This window comes from Struthio camelus, chromosome Z, assembly GCF_040807025.1.
Source record: "Struthio camelus isolate bStrCam1 chromosome Z, bStrCam1.hap1, whole genome shotgun sequence".
Lineage (NCBI taxonomy): Eukaryota > Metazoa > Chordata > Aves > Struthioniformes > Struthionidae > Struthio > Struthio camelus.
The window spans coordinates 39299062-39312245 of NC_090982.1; the positions used below are offsets into that span (position 1 = coordinate 39299062).

The window sequence follows — 13184 nt, forward strand, 5'->3', positions numbered from 1 at the left end:
GAGATCGCCTCTCAATCTTAAAATGTACGTCTTTTTTCTATTTCTCTCCTGAAAAAGTGTTTAGGTACCCAAAAAAGTCTTTTCCTAACTAAATCAGCCTGACTAGTTAAAAAAAAAAAAAAAATCTTTGTCTGCAAACCTCGCCCGCCGGGGTCTTGTTCTCGCCGTCACTCATGGATTGTCTTTTCTTCATTGCAGGCAGTGTCTTTGTAGCCAGGTGCTAACCCAAGAGTACTTCAGCAGGCGTTGTGGCCTTTAGAGAAGGACAATATCGCAAGTCCTCTTTACTCTGGCTGTGCCTGAGGCATCTGAGGCTGCCAATGCAATAGAATCATCAAAAAGTGTGTTGAGAATAACCCCCCCTTTATTTTTTAAATTATTTTTTAACTCGAGCTGCCAAGGGCTGTGCATTTGGTGAGCCCTGGGGATGCATATTAAGGATGGGTCTGGGTGTGCCCGAGTTAGCTTTTGAAGGAGACGGGCGCTATGAGATGTCACTTTTCCACGACAGGGCCGCTTCAGCAAGTCGACTGAACGGCTCGTTCATTTGATCCCTCTCTCCTTGCGATATGATTTGCGTATTGGCATTTTCATGGCTCTGCAAAAGCGAAAATGTTTTACTTCGTAGGAAGTATTACCTACATGATGTTTCTGCTAGTTTCGCTAGACCGCGTATGATGTATAGGCAGTTTTTTATAGAGATCACAAAGAGCACATTTAGTAATAAAGCTGGCTGAGCTGGCATTTAGATTTTCTTGCCTCCCGTTGTTTTTTCTTGACAGTTTGAGGTTTGGGCCGTCACCGCCGGTCACGTGGGTGACTTTGAAAGTCGTTAAATGACTCCGGAGCTGGATTTTGTGAGTGCGGGGGCGGGAGCCGGCCGCAGACAGCGGAGCCCCGTACTCGCCGCGACGGGAGGCTGCGCAGGCAGGCGGCTCCGTTTCGGTCCACCTGGATTTTCTCCAAAGCATATGGCTTCGTTCACAGCCGTAACGAGCCGCAGTAATCAGCCGTGAAGACTGCGAACGTGTGGATCTCCCTGAACCGTCGCTGTAGCCCCCGCTGGCTCTGAGAGGGTGGGACGCGGTCACCGGGCCAGCTGCGGGTGAAGGATAATGTCTTCGTCCCACCCGCGGGTGAAGGATTATGTCTTCGGCGTTAAGAGCCCAATTAGACTTAACTGTCTGAAGGGAGTTAATAGTCTAATAGCAGGTGATGTTGATAGCTGGGGCTGTTACACACCAGGGGGCTGCTTGCCCCTTGCCTTCTCCCTCCAACGTTTATATTTGGCCGGCTACCTCTCGCCGCTGGTTTTGACGACGTTTTGCGCAAGATAGGTACAGCTCTGGTTACGCTTGTTGGAGGGAGGCACCGGAAAGGATGCCGTCCTGAGAGATTTGCTTCACCTTTTTGTCCTGTGGTTATAGCCTCACTAAAGGTACGAGTTTAGGGCACCGCTTCAGTATAGCCTTCAACTGAAGAGGGGATCAGGAAAGAAAAGCACTTGTGGGAAAAAAAAAAATCCACATCCAGTGAGGGATTTTCCTCTGGGGAAGTCTCGAGCCATCGTGTGTTACATGTGTCTCTCCAGCCGCTTAGAGGCATTTGCTCAGCTGCTTCTCTCTGAATTTGTCAGATTTCTAGCGTAATGTATAAATCTGTTCCTGCTTGACTCCCACAGCTGGTTTTGATCAGGCTCCTATAAAAAGGAAGTTGCAATTAGCACTGATCCAAACATCTTCTGGAGATGTATTTTTACGGCCGCTCGACGAACCGCGCTCTTTGTTCGCGCGGGTGCGGGCGACGCTGCAGCGAAGCGCGGCTGGAGCTGGGAGTCACGGCGGCGAGCGCCGTGCTTCGCCGCAGAGGTCAGGCGCTGCCGGCACCGGAGGAGTCAGCTAGCCAGATTGAATTAGCGGTGGTGGCACGTTAATTTACGCTCTGTAAATGTTATCGTGGCCCTGTGGGCAAGCGCTTAGGTCACGGGCTTCGTGAAAACTATTTACCACTAGCGGGCTTGCCAGCCGTAGGTCAGCCCCGAGAGGCGCCTTTGCGAAGCCGTTTGGGTGCCATGTCGCGCTCCCCATCCACCCTGACCCCGTTTTGTGGCGGCGCTGTGCGCAAAAGGGGTGGGTTGACGGCGAGAGCGGAGCCAAGACGGGGTCTAGCTGAGACCTGGCCGTTCGTTACGCTTGTGGTCCTGTGCGCCCCGGCAGCTCGCTCGCCCGGGGCACGGCGCGCTGACTGACCCGGCCCCAGCCGCTCGAGTCGGCGCAGCTGGGCCGTGAGCGGAAACCGTGGTTTATCTTGAGCGCGCGCGCACGAGCCGGCCCTGACAGGGCTGTTCCCCTTCTGCGGGAGGAGGGGAACGAGATCCACTTTTGGCTGGATTATTTTAGAAGGGGGAGAAAGCAGAAGTAAGTGTTTTCTGGCTGCAGAGCGCAGTAAGCGAGGACACACGCCAAGACAGAATTATGCATAAACGATAGTGTTTAAGCTTGTTTTTATGTGTTTGGATGTGTCTCTGCCAAAAATCTGACAGGGCCTCGTTGTTGGAGCTTTTTCATCACGAAGCCACTGGCTGCACCCAGCGAAGGTTTGATAAATACTGAAATAACCGGGAGCCTTTGGTGCTTGCTGCCGGTGTCAACGAGCGCGCGTAGGCAGGCTGCGCTCCCTCCCCGGCGAGCCAGGCGAAGGCTGCGGCGGCACCGCCGGCCATCCCGCGAGAGGAGCCGCCTTTCTGAAGGAGCCCGTTTCGCTCCACGTTGACGCTTCCAGGCGCTTGGGTGGCGCCGGCCTGCGCACAAAAGCCTCGCTGGTCGCCGAAGGGCTGGGCCAGCCGCTGCGCCGCCGTCCCCTCGCCACCCCACCGCCGAGTGCCGCCGCCGCCATCTCGTTCCTAAACGGCCTGCAGCGCGCGCGCGCCCGCCCTGGCCGGGCACCTGCAACGCCGCTGCTGTCGAGGGCGCGGCGAGCCCGTTCGTGCCACGCGCTTTGGCCCCGCGTTGTTTGGGACCTGGGCGCGGCTGGTTTAGGCAGCTCGGACGTTAGTCAGCCAGGTGCGGACGGCGTTTTTCTTTTATGCCCAACGTTTCCGCTGGATCGCGAAAGGATGTTGTTGTAGCGTGAAACATTCATGAAGTCACGCTAAAATAGTTAAGAGGATATGAAAGAGATGAAGCCTGGAAAGCATAAATATTTTATATTTTAATAGCTTTTTCGTAAGGCTTTTTTTTTTTTTTTTTAGTTTTCCTACTATAAATGAGCACGTTTAGTCTACTTAATAGTGATTTGGTTTGATTTAGCTTACCGAAAGAGAGAGAAAAAAATTGGTGCCTGACGCTGCCAGCCCTGCTTGCGTGAGTAATCTCCGTTCATCCTGAAACACTCCTGTGCTGACTGTTTTTACTGCAGGATCCAGTTTTACCGTTACAAGGATTGCAAGATGGCTCTTAAAACTGCCAGAGTGTAATTTTTCTGCATAAATAGCTTTTTCGAGAAAGCAAATAAACGATCGTCTGAAGTGAGGTTGATTTTCGGCAATAATGAATCCATATGTTTCCCATTAAACCTGTCTTCAGAAAACTCACGACAGAAAGGAAAGCCATTAACGGTGACAAAAAAAAAAAAAAAAGAAATCGTGTGTGACTTATGTATGAGTTTCTTCTCTTTGGTTTTTTATCGCGGACGTATCTCTGTTCCCTTCAGGAGAGGAGAAAGGTGGCGCGTAGCGTTGGGTGGCAGCGCTGGTGCGCTTCCTAAGTGACTGCTTAATCAATACGAGCGGTAGGCTAGGTATTTACTACGTTTCATTAATTAGGTTAAGGAAGCAGGGATATTTATGACGATTATTTGGAAAGCTGTGTGAAAAGATAGCCAGACAAACAAACCTCCGTAATCCACTTAGGCCTCGCAGATGCCAAAGGGTTGAACAAGCCTATTAACAAGCTGTATGCCTGTCTGTTTGGAGGAGCTGTTAAATCATGAATCTCTGCTCAGCACCTGAGGCAGTCAGTTAATAAAGATCTTTTGTAGCAGGTTTCTGTTCTATTAAGAGTGGACATAAAGCAGAATAATTTAAAATGTGTCAATAACTCAAGGCAAAAATGCTTAATGCAAGCCACATCATCTTCATAAGATGTGGTCCGCTGTACACAATGGTAACTATTAGGTGGCATGTTGCTCATGGACAACAGAAATCATTTTTTGGATAGATAATATGTGTGTGGGGTTTTTTGGGTTTTTTTTTTTTTTGGGGTTCGTTATTGTGGTGTCTGTCTGGGAGCCAGATTCAAGCTTTAAAAACGGAAATTAACTTATTTTCCGTCAGCTCTCCCTAGGAGAGAGTCTGAAAAGTTGGCTGACCTTTCCGGTGGATGAATCCACGAAGTGAAGACGTTTTTGCATTGTGTTATTAGAGAGGAACGCGCCGTCGTTCGCTCGGGGGAGCTTTTGTTTCCCGCGGTCCTCGCTACGCGCTGCGAGTTTCCCCCGCGGCGAGCTGGCGCGTTTTTGCACCCGCAAAAGCCCGCGGTGGAGGTCAGGCCTGCGCAGCGTCTCTTCGAAGGCGTAGCACTGCGCAAAAAATGAACGTTGCTGGTTAGGGGCTGAGGCTGGCTGGCCTGATTGCCCTGTGCCCCTTTCCAGAACCGCCGTTGTGCCCCTCCCCGGCGCGGCGGGGCCGCGGCACCCTCCGCCGTGGAGTCGGGGGCGCGTTTGTCCTGCCGCTCCCTTGGATCTCTCTCCCATCGGCCAAGAAAGGCGGGCCGAGGTAAGGCTTAAAAAAAAGAGCGAAAAAGGCTGCAGGCCTGTCCTTTCAGTTGTAGTTGGATTGCCTAGAGACTCAGCGGAGGCTTTAATTAAATTCACTATATTTAGTAATTTTTTGGCAGTTTTGATTGATTTATTATGTGTTACATCTGGTCTTGATTTACTACATTGCATTTATACTACTGTTTTGTTTTTGTCGCTTATGCGCTGCGTATTAGTCATGAGTTTTTGTGGTTTGCAGTTTTTAAGTTACATTGTGCAAAACATGCGCGCTACAACTTGAAACCAGGTGTTTCAATATGAAAGCAAATCACTCCAAGGTTTACACAAACCACTGGGTTAGCAACCCACAGAGTTTGTCAAAATGTATTTGACTAGATTACAGTTTGGTTTCTAAAGATGATGGGGTCTGCAGTGAATTTTTAGATGGGAATGTTTTAAATATGCAATATATTTATATATCTTATAATTATGTATTTTATCAGTTAAGGGTGTTTATTGTTTTCAAGGCGCTTGCCCTGTCCCCATGCTAGTGTACTTGGCACACAACCAAGTCAAAGCAACCCCCAAATCCTGACAATCCTCTTTGACCCCTTCATTTTGATGGTGTGTTGTAGACTTGTGGAAGGGGCTTTAAAATGAACGCTGACACATAGCAAAGCGAGTTCTTTGGACCACCACTAAATTTAACAGGATGTTTACCGTGAAACACAGCATGGTTATGATGTAAAATATCTCCAATCTTAAGTGTCAGGAATTGTGCAGCTGCTTGAGAAATCAATGTACTTGTTTAGCTCAAAATGCTAGTAAATTATTGTAGAGACCACTTAATAGAAAAATCATCTCAGCCACGGAAGCACTGAAGAGAGTATTCTGAGCCTTAATAAATTGCAGTATTCATTGTGTCAAGCACACTGTCAAGGTCACTGAGGGCAAAGGAGGCATCGCAAATATTTTTAATGTGCTCATCACATCACAGGATTGAAAATGTTCCGTGATTTCTCTGCAAGGGGGTAGAGGATAACTGCCGATTCAAAGGAACATTTTAATGCTTTAATTATCATGCCTTTTTCTAGCGGTGATAATGTGGAACGGAAATTCCTCCTTTTTGCAGATATGTAAGTATGTTTGTATTCTTGGAGGATACTGGTGCGTTTCAAGGACACTAACCACGCTTATCGCTCTAAGCTGCCCTGGATTTTCTGAACCTTCGTGCAGCTGGCTCGAATCAGATCTTGTTTGCACCAACCTAATAATAGTGGTTTCACGGTTACACTGATTTCGGTGGGATTTCCATTGATTTGTGCTGGCATCAGAATCAGGTTCTTGTTGGTAAAAGAGGACTTTCTATTTGCTTGTTTTCTAACGTGGATGTTTTCATTATCCTCTGTATTTTTTGCTGCTTTGGATTTTTGGTCTCATTAGTTGTTAATCTCGGCTTTGTTCCTTTCTGTTTCCTTTAAAACATGACATGTTTTTGGAGCCTCCTCTTTATTTTTGTTTTGCCAATGCTGCAGTTTTATAAACTAAGACCTTCAGTGGCCGTACTGGAGTAAGGTATTTCTGCTTGCTAACTCTCCTTTCTTGCTGCTGCTCTGTATCACCGATGCGTACCCTTACACCCTCCTCAGTTGTGCTGGATGACCATTTGTGTGACTGCAAACAGACAACTGACTTGATATATATATCATTTTTTAATACATATTTTGCCAGTTTGTTTTTAATCCAGATCAGTTCTCCAATGCAGTTTGCGTCATGGCATAGCCGAAGAGAAGCGTGCTAAAGCGTGGGGATACAGAGAGCTCATGCTGTTAGTGGAGGCTACTTCGAGAAACCTGCCCTAGTTTCCGCTAATATTATCTAACAGGCAATCTATGAGTGGCTAATCCCTGAAGTCAAATAAAGAAAAAGAATAAGATGGAACTCAGTATCAGGTAAATCTTAGGCACAGGTCTCCAAAGGGTAATGTGATTTTAGGCTTAGCTGTTAGGAGTCCAGGAACATCAGCTGAGTCTAAAACAGGGGTCATTTTATAGCAATGTGTAGGACCTTACTGGTCAAGAGAAAGATAATAGAAAAATTAAATCTCTGTTCTGGAGAGCAGGGTGCTGACATTGTTAAAGAGGAGATGGTTCGTCGCTGACTCAATTTCTGGCTACTGTTATCTGAAGAGCTTGGGTATTTGCCAGTTTATGAGGGAAGTGAGCAGAAAATTCAGTGGTGATTATTTTTTGCCCATGTCTGGAGACCTTCAATTCCATGGATCCCAGTTGTTGCATCTTAAGCCTACATTTGATAGGGGGGAGAGTATATTCCGTTATTGTAACTACTGCTTCCACTGTTTAAGGTAGCATGGGAACATGCCCTGTCATTAATGCGCTAGCCGAAGCTATAGACAGCAAGATAAGAGAAAGAGACAGGAAGCACTGTAGAGGTGAGGATGACTGTATCTTCAGGCTGTATCTTCATTTTGTACAGTCTGGAGGTTGCCAGTCACCTTTTTTTTTTTTTTCCCTTCCCCCCCTCTTCAAAAATCACATTTAGGCCTACCGGAGAAATTAGAACCAATGGCATCAGTTCTGGAAGCCTGAGGAGCTGTTGATATGAAAGCTTGAATCTCTGAAGCTTAATTTTTGGATAACCAGCTGAAGAAATGAAGTGCGTTAGAACTTGTTCTTTTTTGGTTACGGAGGCCACGTCCTTATAGTTCAACTTGTAACTGAGGATCTTCAAATATCTCAGAGAGTCCATACTGCAGCTATCAAACAAATCCGTAAATAATAACTATTTTTTAAATTCTCATTGAAATTATATTTTTCTAAATGCCCTTTTTCATGAGTGAAGATACAGGCTATGACTAGAAAGGGAGCTGGGAGGAGAGGTAAAGAATTGGAAAGAAAGGGAAGCACTGGGAAGGAAGCAGTCAGCACTGAGATATCTGGCTTTGTTGCTACTTCCAAAAGCAGCAGTAATTCAGACACTGAGTACCGGTTCAAAATCCAATTTGTAACTGTGAGAAGAAAGGACACTATAATATTGTTTGCAAGTTTTCTTATTTCCTTCCGCTCAAAGGCTTTCCATTTTTGAAAATATGCCAATCCAGATGTGTAGTCTGTTGACCTAACTGAATGCTTTTTATGAATTCTTAGATAAAAGCTGGAAAAAAAGAGGACTCAAGTTAAGTTACAGCTAAATCCCTGTAATACAGCCTGGAAAAAACAATTTACATTTTTTAACCATGTGAAATTTGGCAAATGTAAATAGTTTTACAACGGTTCTATGAAGCAGCCTCTTACAGTCCCTCTGCTTTCAGAGGGATACAAGCCATCACATGTACAAAATATGCGGTCCTTACCCCTTGTTCAAGTCCACATTTGTATACGCTGTAGGTTTTGCTATCCAAAAATTGTATGTTGAATGTATGATTACTTGTTGTTATATGCAAATACAGGACTTTTAAAGGACAGCTGGGTAGCTGGGTATCCTGCCTTTTGTCCCAATCATTCGCTGCATATCATTTGATGATTTGTGCTTTAGAAATGCTAAATTGTGACTGTCCGTATCATGAATCTCACAATTGTCTGGGAAATAGCTGCTTGAGAGATTTTGCAAACATTTAGAACTTGACTACTTGTAATCTCAAATGCCATGAATAGAATAAAAGGAAATCAAGGGAGATTTTCCCTGCTAGTGGCTCGTGGCTCTCCACCATATTTTCTTACTTTACCTTAAATCTCTGGGCTGTCTCAATAAACTGTCAGGTACCACCTTTCCCTGAAATTTTGAGAATATTTAAGCAGCTTGTGGGGAAAATAAAGGTCATGATTCTTTTTGTTTAACTGTTTTGCGGCTACTTTCCTGAGATGGAGCTCCATATATATTGATATTGACCTTTTTTTTTCTCTGCACGTGAATGCCAAGAGGTGTGCCAAAATAAATAAGTATGCAAAATGTATGGAAAGATAGGCAGCTTGTGTTTTTCTTCACACACGAGATTCATCTCTTCATTCGAGAGATTTTACACAAGCTCCTACTAGTTACAGACTTTTTTCAATTGTACTGGCTCAAGCTAAATGATTGCATGATCTCCTTTGTAAATCACATGGTACGTTATTTGTTGACATATCAAGTGTATTACCATTAGAGAAAAAAGGTTTCTGTGTTCATCTTTCAACCATTACCGCATTAGTATTAAAATTGACAAATGACTTCTATAGCGATATGGATCCAAGGGTCATATGTGGTAGGTTATATGATTTATCCTACGGTTTTGATGTTATGACCCATAGTGTTTAATTTGCAAAATATTTGCCTGGCTTTTTCAATTCAACTGTTTCCTGGGTGAAATCTTACTTTGCAGGTAAGCAGGGTTATTTTGTAGTATGTCAGTCTGTTTTCTCGAATTTCCAAATGGCTCTTCTAAAACGTTCTAAAATTTCTAATTGTCTAATGTTTGGTTTCCATTTTTTATTATATTTCTAAAATACAACTTCCTTGCTATGAAGTCACAGGTCTAGTATCTAGGATAGCTTGCATTTATGTGAGCAGAATCTGATAAAAACAGAACTTCCTCCGGCTTTCTGGGGATTTACATTCACGGGCCCTCAGAGTTCAGGCCTGTATCTTCTATTTTCAACATCACTTTAAAATAACATATATTGTGGTTTTATTTTAAAGCACCACCAAACCTTGCAGAATTCTTCCAGCACTGCAAACTCATTTTTGTCATGGTGGATGATTCAGTGTTAATGAGCTTGGTTAAAAGAAAAGGAAAAGTAAACAAGGTGTTTCCTGGGAATAAGTTAAGATTAGAATTCCTGGAAATGAACTCGAGCTTACACTGGTAGATAATAATCAGTTTATTTTCATCTGACACCTTCAGGTATTGGAATGTGATATGGTAAATCTGCTGCTGTTTTGACTAAAAAGGAAATACAGCGTTTGGTCAGCAAAGACTGGGAGCGGAAGTTGGAGAGAACGAGGTGTTTTTCTCTCACTAAACCTCATAAAATTGCTGGATTTGCCAGATGTGTTCAAACTGTATCTGTATTGTACGTCCTTTATGTTTAATCTGTATGCATGTCTAAGGACAGATAAATCAGCAGACTGATTAGCCTGTTAACCTGATCCGAAGCCCTGCGGAGTCGACCCATGCGCGGTCTGCAGCGTACACCTAAAGTTTTGGATTACTGTATGTTCTGTGCGATTGCGTATTTGTGGAAGGGGGGGCTTTCTGCTTCTAGGATGAGAAACGGCTCATGTGGATGGTGCGTGTTTACTTACCTGTGGTTTTATCTGAATAATTACGGACGCTTGTGCTTTTTGGCTGAAACAATGCAGGACTGACCTTAAGTCAGGTCCCGGCTGCTGACCCTTCTCCTCTATCCCTTCTCCTCTTTTCTCCTTTGCTTGATGAAGGAACAAGGTTGGGATGCGTGGAGTCCCCACGCTGCCCCGTTCACGGCACAGTAACTCCTCTGTGCGTTTTGTGACGGTGAAGGCTTGCCTCTCCCTAGGTATTCTGCAAGGGAGCGACGAACCACATTACTGCAATGATGTAATTCTTTTTAATTTGTTATGTTCAAAACTGGCAGTGTTACAAGAGTTTTTGAGGGCCATTTATGCGAGAAAAAAAAAAAATTTAACTGTAAGCTTCTGCAAAATGCTAGAATTGTACCCCAAAGCCTTTTTATGCTTTTGCAGCACGGATGTAACTATGGTGACAGTTTCTTTCTTAGTAATATTAGTCTAGTGCTCCCTAAACTCTGAGCAGCATATTAAATCAAATCTGATTAAATCGGGTTCCCTTGATAGAGCAGAAGATTGCTTAAACCTTTCTAATTTGTGACCTATGATTGTGCTCAGTTAAATGTGATATTAAGGTCAAGGTCTAACATAAAGTCACAGAGTACACCACAAATTCATTACTACATTTTAATTCATGTAGTGGCACATCTGAGAACACACTCCTTTACCTTTGACCCTCTGTTGTAAAGGAAATCCATCTGTTCGTACGAGGGTACGCGAGCCTCTGGAGAGCAGCTTGCAAGGGCTGGTAAGGATATAGAAGGTCACAATAAGGAGACATCTGTATAAATACGGCATCATTAATATTCTCCTTCTCAGTGAGTATTGGCGCAATCAGTAAATAAAGGCTGCATTCAGCAATGTCTCGTGACACCTTTCAGAGCGGAGGACACATGGGGGAGATTTATCAAGTCCTTTCTGCTTCCGGCATCTAGCTTGGCTGCGATTAAGGGGACCAAATAGGGCACCTGAATTTCCTCCGCAGCCAATGGAGATGGGTGGTGACACAGCAGCTGTTCACCACCAGAGTTAGGTGCCAAGCAGGCAACGCAAATACTTTCTTTGTTCTGAAATATAAGGCAGGTGAACAGCCGAGAATGGGCACTAAAGTGCAAGCAAAAAGCTGAAATAAAGAAGAAAGTACTAATTTATAGTAACAATTAGAAGTGATTTTACGACAAGATGACTGTTCCCAACTAAGACAAATTCTTTTTACACACTCACCATTTATTTGGGTCATTCTGCATGAGTGTTTTTCATAAGGGAAAAAAGAGGAGAGTTTATTGCTTTGTTTGCTGTAGCTATTCAGCTGGTACAAATGTTATATATTCGGTCATATCTTGTTCTTTAGCACTGTCAACTGCCTGTCAATCTTCATACTTGCGAAAAAGAAAAAACACCCGCCACCCCACTGTGCTGAATGTGACAGCATTGTAATGTCGGAGGACCAGAAGACAGGTGATGGTTTATGATAGAAATAAATCTTTTATGAGAGCAAACTTGGGAGAATTGCTTGCTTTTGTAAGGGATATATCTCTGCACAGCTATCACTGCCAGTCTTCTCAAATGCCTCAGTTCTGTAAGGCAAGGTTTTCATTGTGTCTAATCATGTATTGAGTCACTGGAAAAAAAGAGAAGGTATCTGCTATATATATATGTATATATGCATATGTATGTACAAGTACTCACATGTGCATGCATATGTATACATTTGAAGAGAATTACAATCATTAAACGATCTTTAAATGGACTCCCCCATTTTATGGTACAATTCTGATTGCTACACAGCACGCAAGAATGCTTTGGCTTATTGCATTCTGAAATGAGACAAATGCTTTTTGGAAAAAGACCTTAATTTAAATGAGAGGACATGGAGTTTAACTGTATCTTTTTGGAATACAGAGGCATGCTGCATCTTTCACATCTTTCGAACGCTTTCAGTAGGCTGCCTGTAACTAGCTTACAGAATTGTTAAACTCAAGGGTCTTTTCTGGAGGAGGCAGGGCATGTATATAAAGAGAGTGACAAAATCAAAGAGCAGCTGGGGTTGGCGAGGGACCTCTCGCAATGGCCTTGTCCAACCACCTGCTCAAGCAGGGTCAGGTAGAGCCAGCTGCCCAGGACTGTTTCCAGTCGGATTTTGAATATCTCCAAGGATGGAGCCTCCACAGCCTCCCTGAGCAACCGGTGCCAGTGTTCAGCCTCCCTCACAGTGAATGTTTTCTTGTGTTCAAGAATTTCAGGTATTTCAGTTTGTGCCCATTGCCTGTGAAACAGGAAAAAATTCTTCTGATTCCTTGTTTAGCTCTTCCAAATTTTTTTGCCATTTTGTGCTAACCTTTCCTCTTCTTCTTATAGTGATGCTATTTTTATTATTGAATGTTATAGTTTCTTACATGACTGGCATAATTACTGCATGGAGCACTTAGTTATGCCTTTACCACAAATCCTTAGCAAGGGTCAGTACAGAGTCATGCAACCCAAGGGGCAGACAGATGTTAACAGTGTCTTTGTATATTGATCTAATCTTACTGATAGGCGAATTATTTTCCTTGATAGTTGCTAAGTGAAACCAAACTGGGGTCCACAGCCTGCATGGTTTAGGTACAAGGCTAGGAAGAGAAGCAAAATAGAGAATAGAGCTGTGTTTTATTTTTTATGGGATAAAAGATCCCATTTTGTTTGTGGTGCGAAGATCTATGCCAAGCATCCTATGTCCATGCCTAGCAAAACTCGATAGTTGCACAAGTTGGTGTGGTAGCAGGCTTGGGTGCTTGAGTGGGCCAACAAGGGTTGCTGACCTACACATGACATGTTTCCTTCTGATGGCATCAGCTGGGAGCCTGGGAAATTAAAGAATATACCTACATGCAGACATGTGGAAGGTATCCCAGTCTGGCCCCTGTGGCGTCAACCTTGTTCAATTAATTCCATCTACCAGTCCAGGAAAGTAAAACATATTATTCCACATATTATTTTGCCAAATAATCTCCATTAGTAAAATTGTTAAGCTCTGTAGGTTTTAGCTCTGTTTTATTTGCAAAGCAGTTCAGTCATTCTGCGGGTCTGTTGCATACAGTCTCGTGGAGATGCTGGTGATCATA

General features: G+C 44.1%; 1 long non-coding RNA gene across 1 annotated transcript in view; it reads left to right on the forward strand.

Moving 5' to 3' along the window:
• LOC104150262 (uncharacterized) overlaps positions 1–13184 on the forward strand; it is an 88144-nt gene that overhangs the window by 51919 nt on the left and 23041 nt on the right. The window lies entirely within an intron of this gene.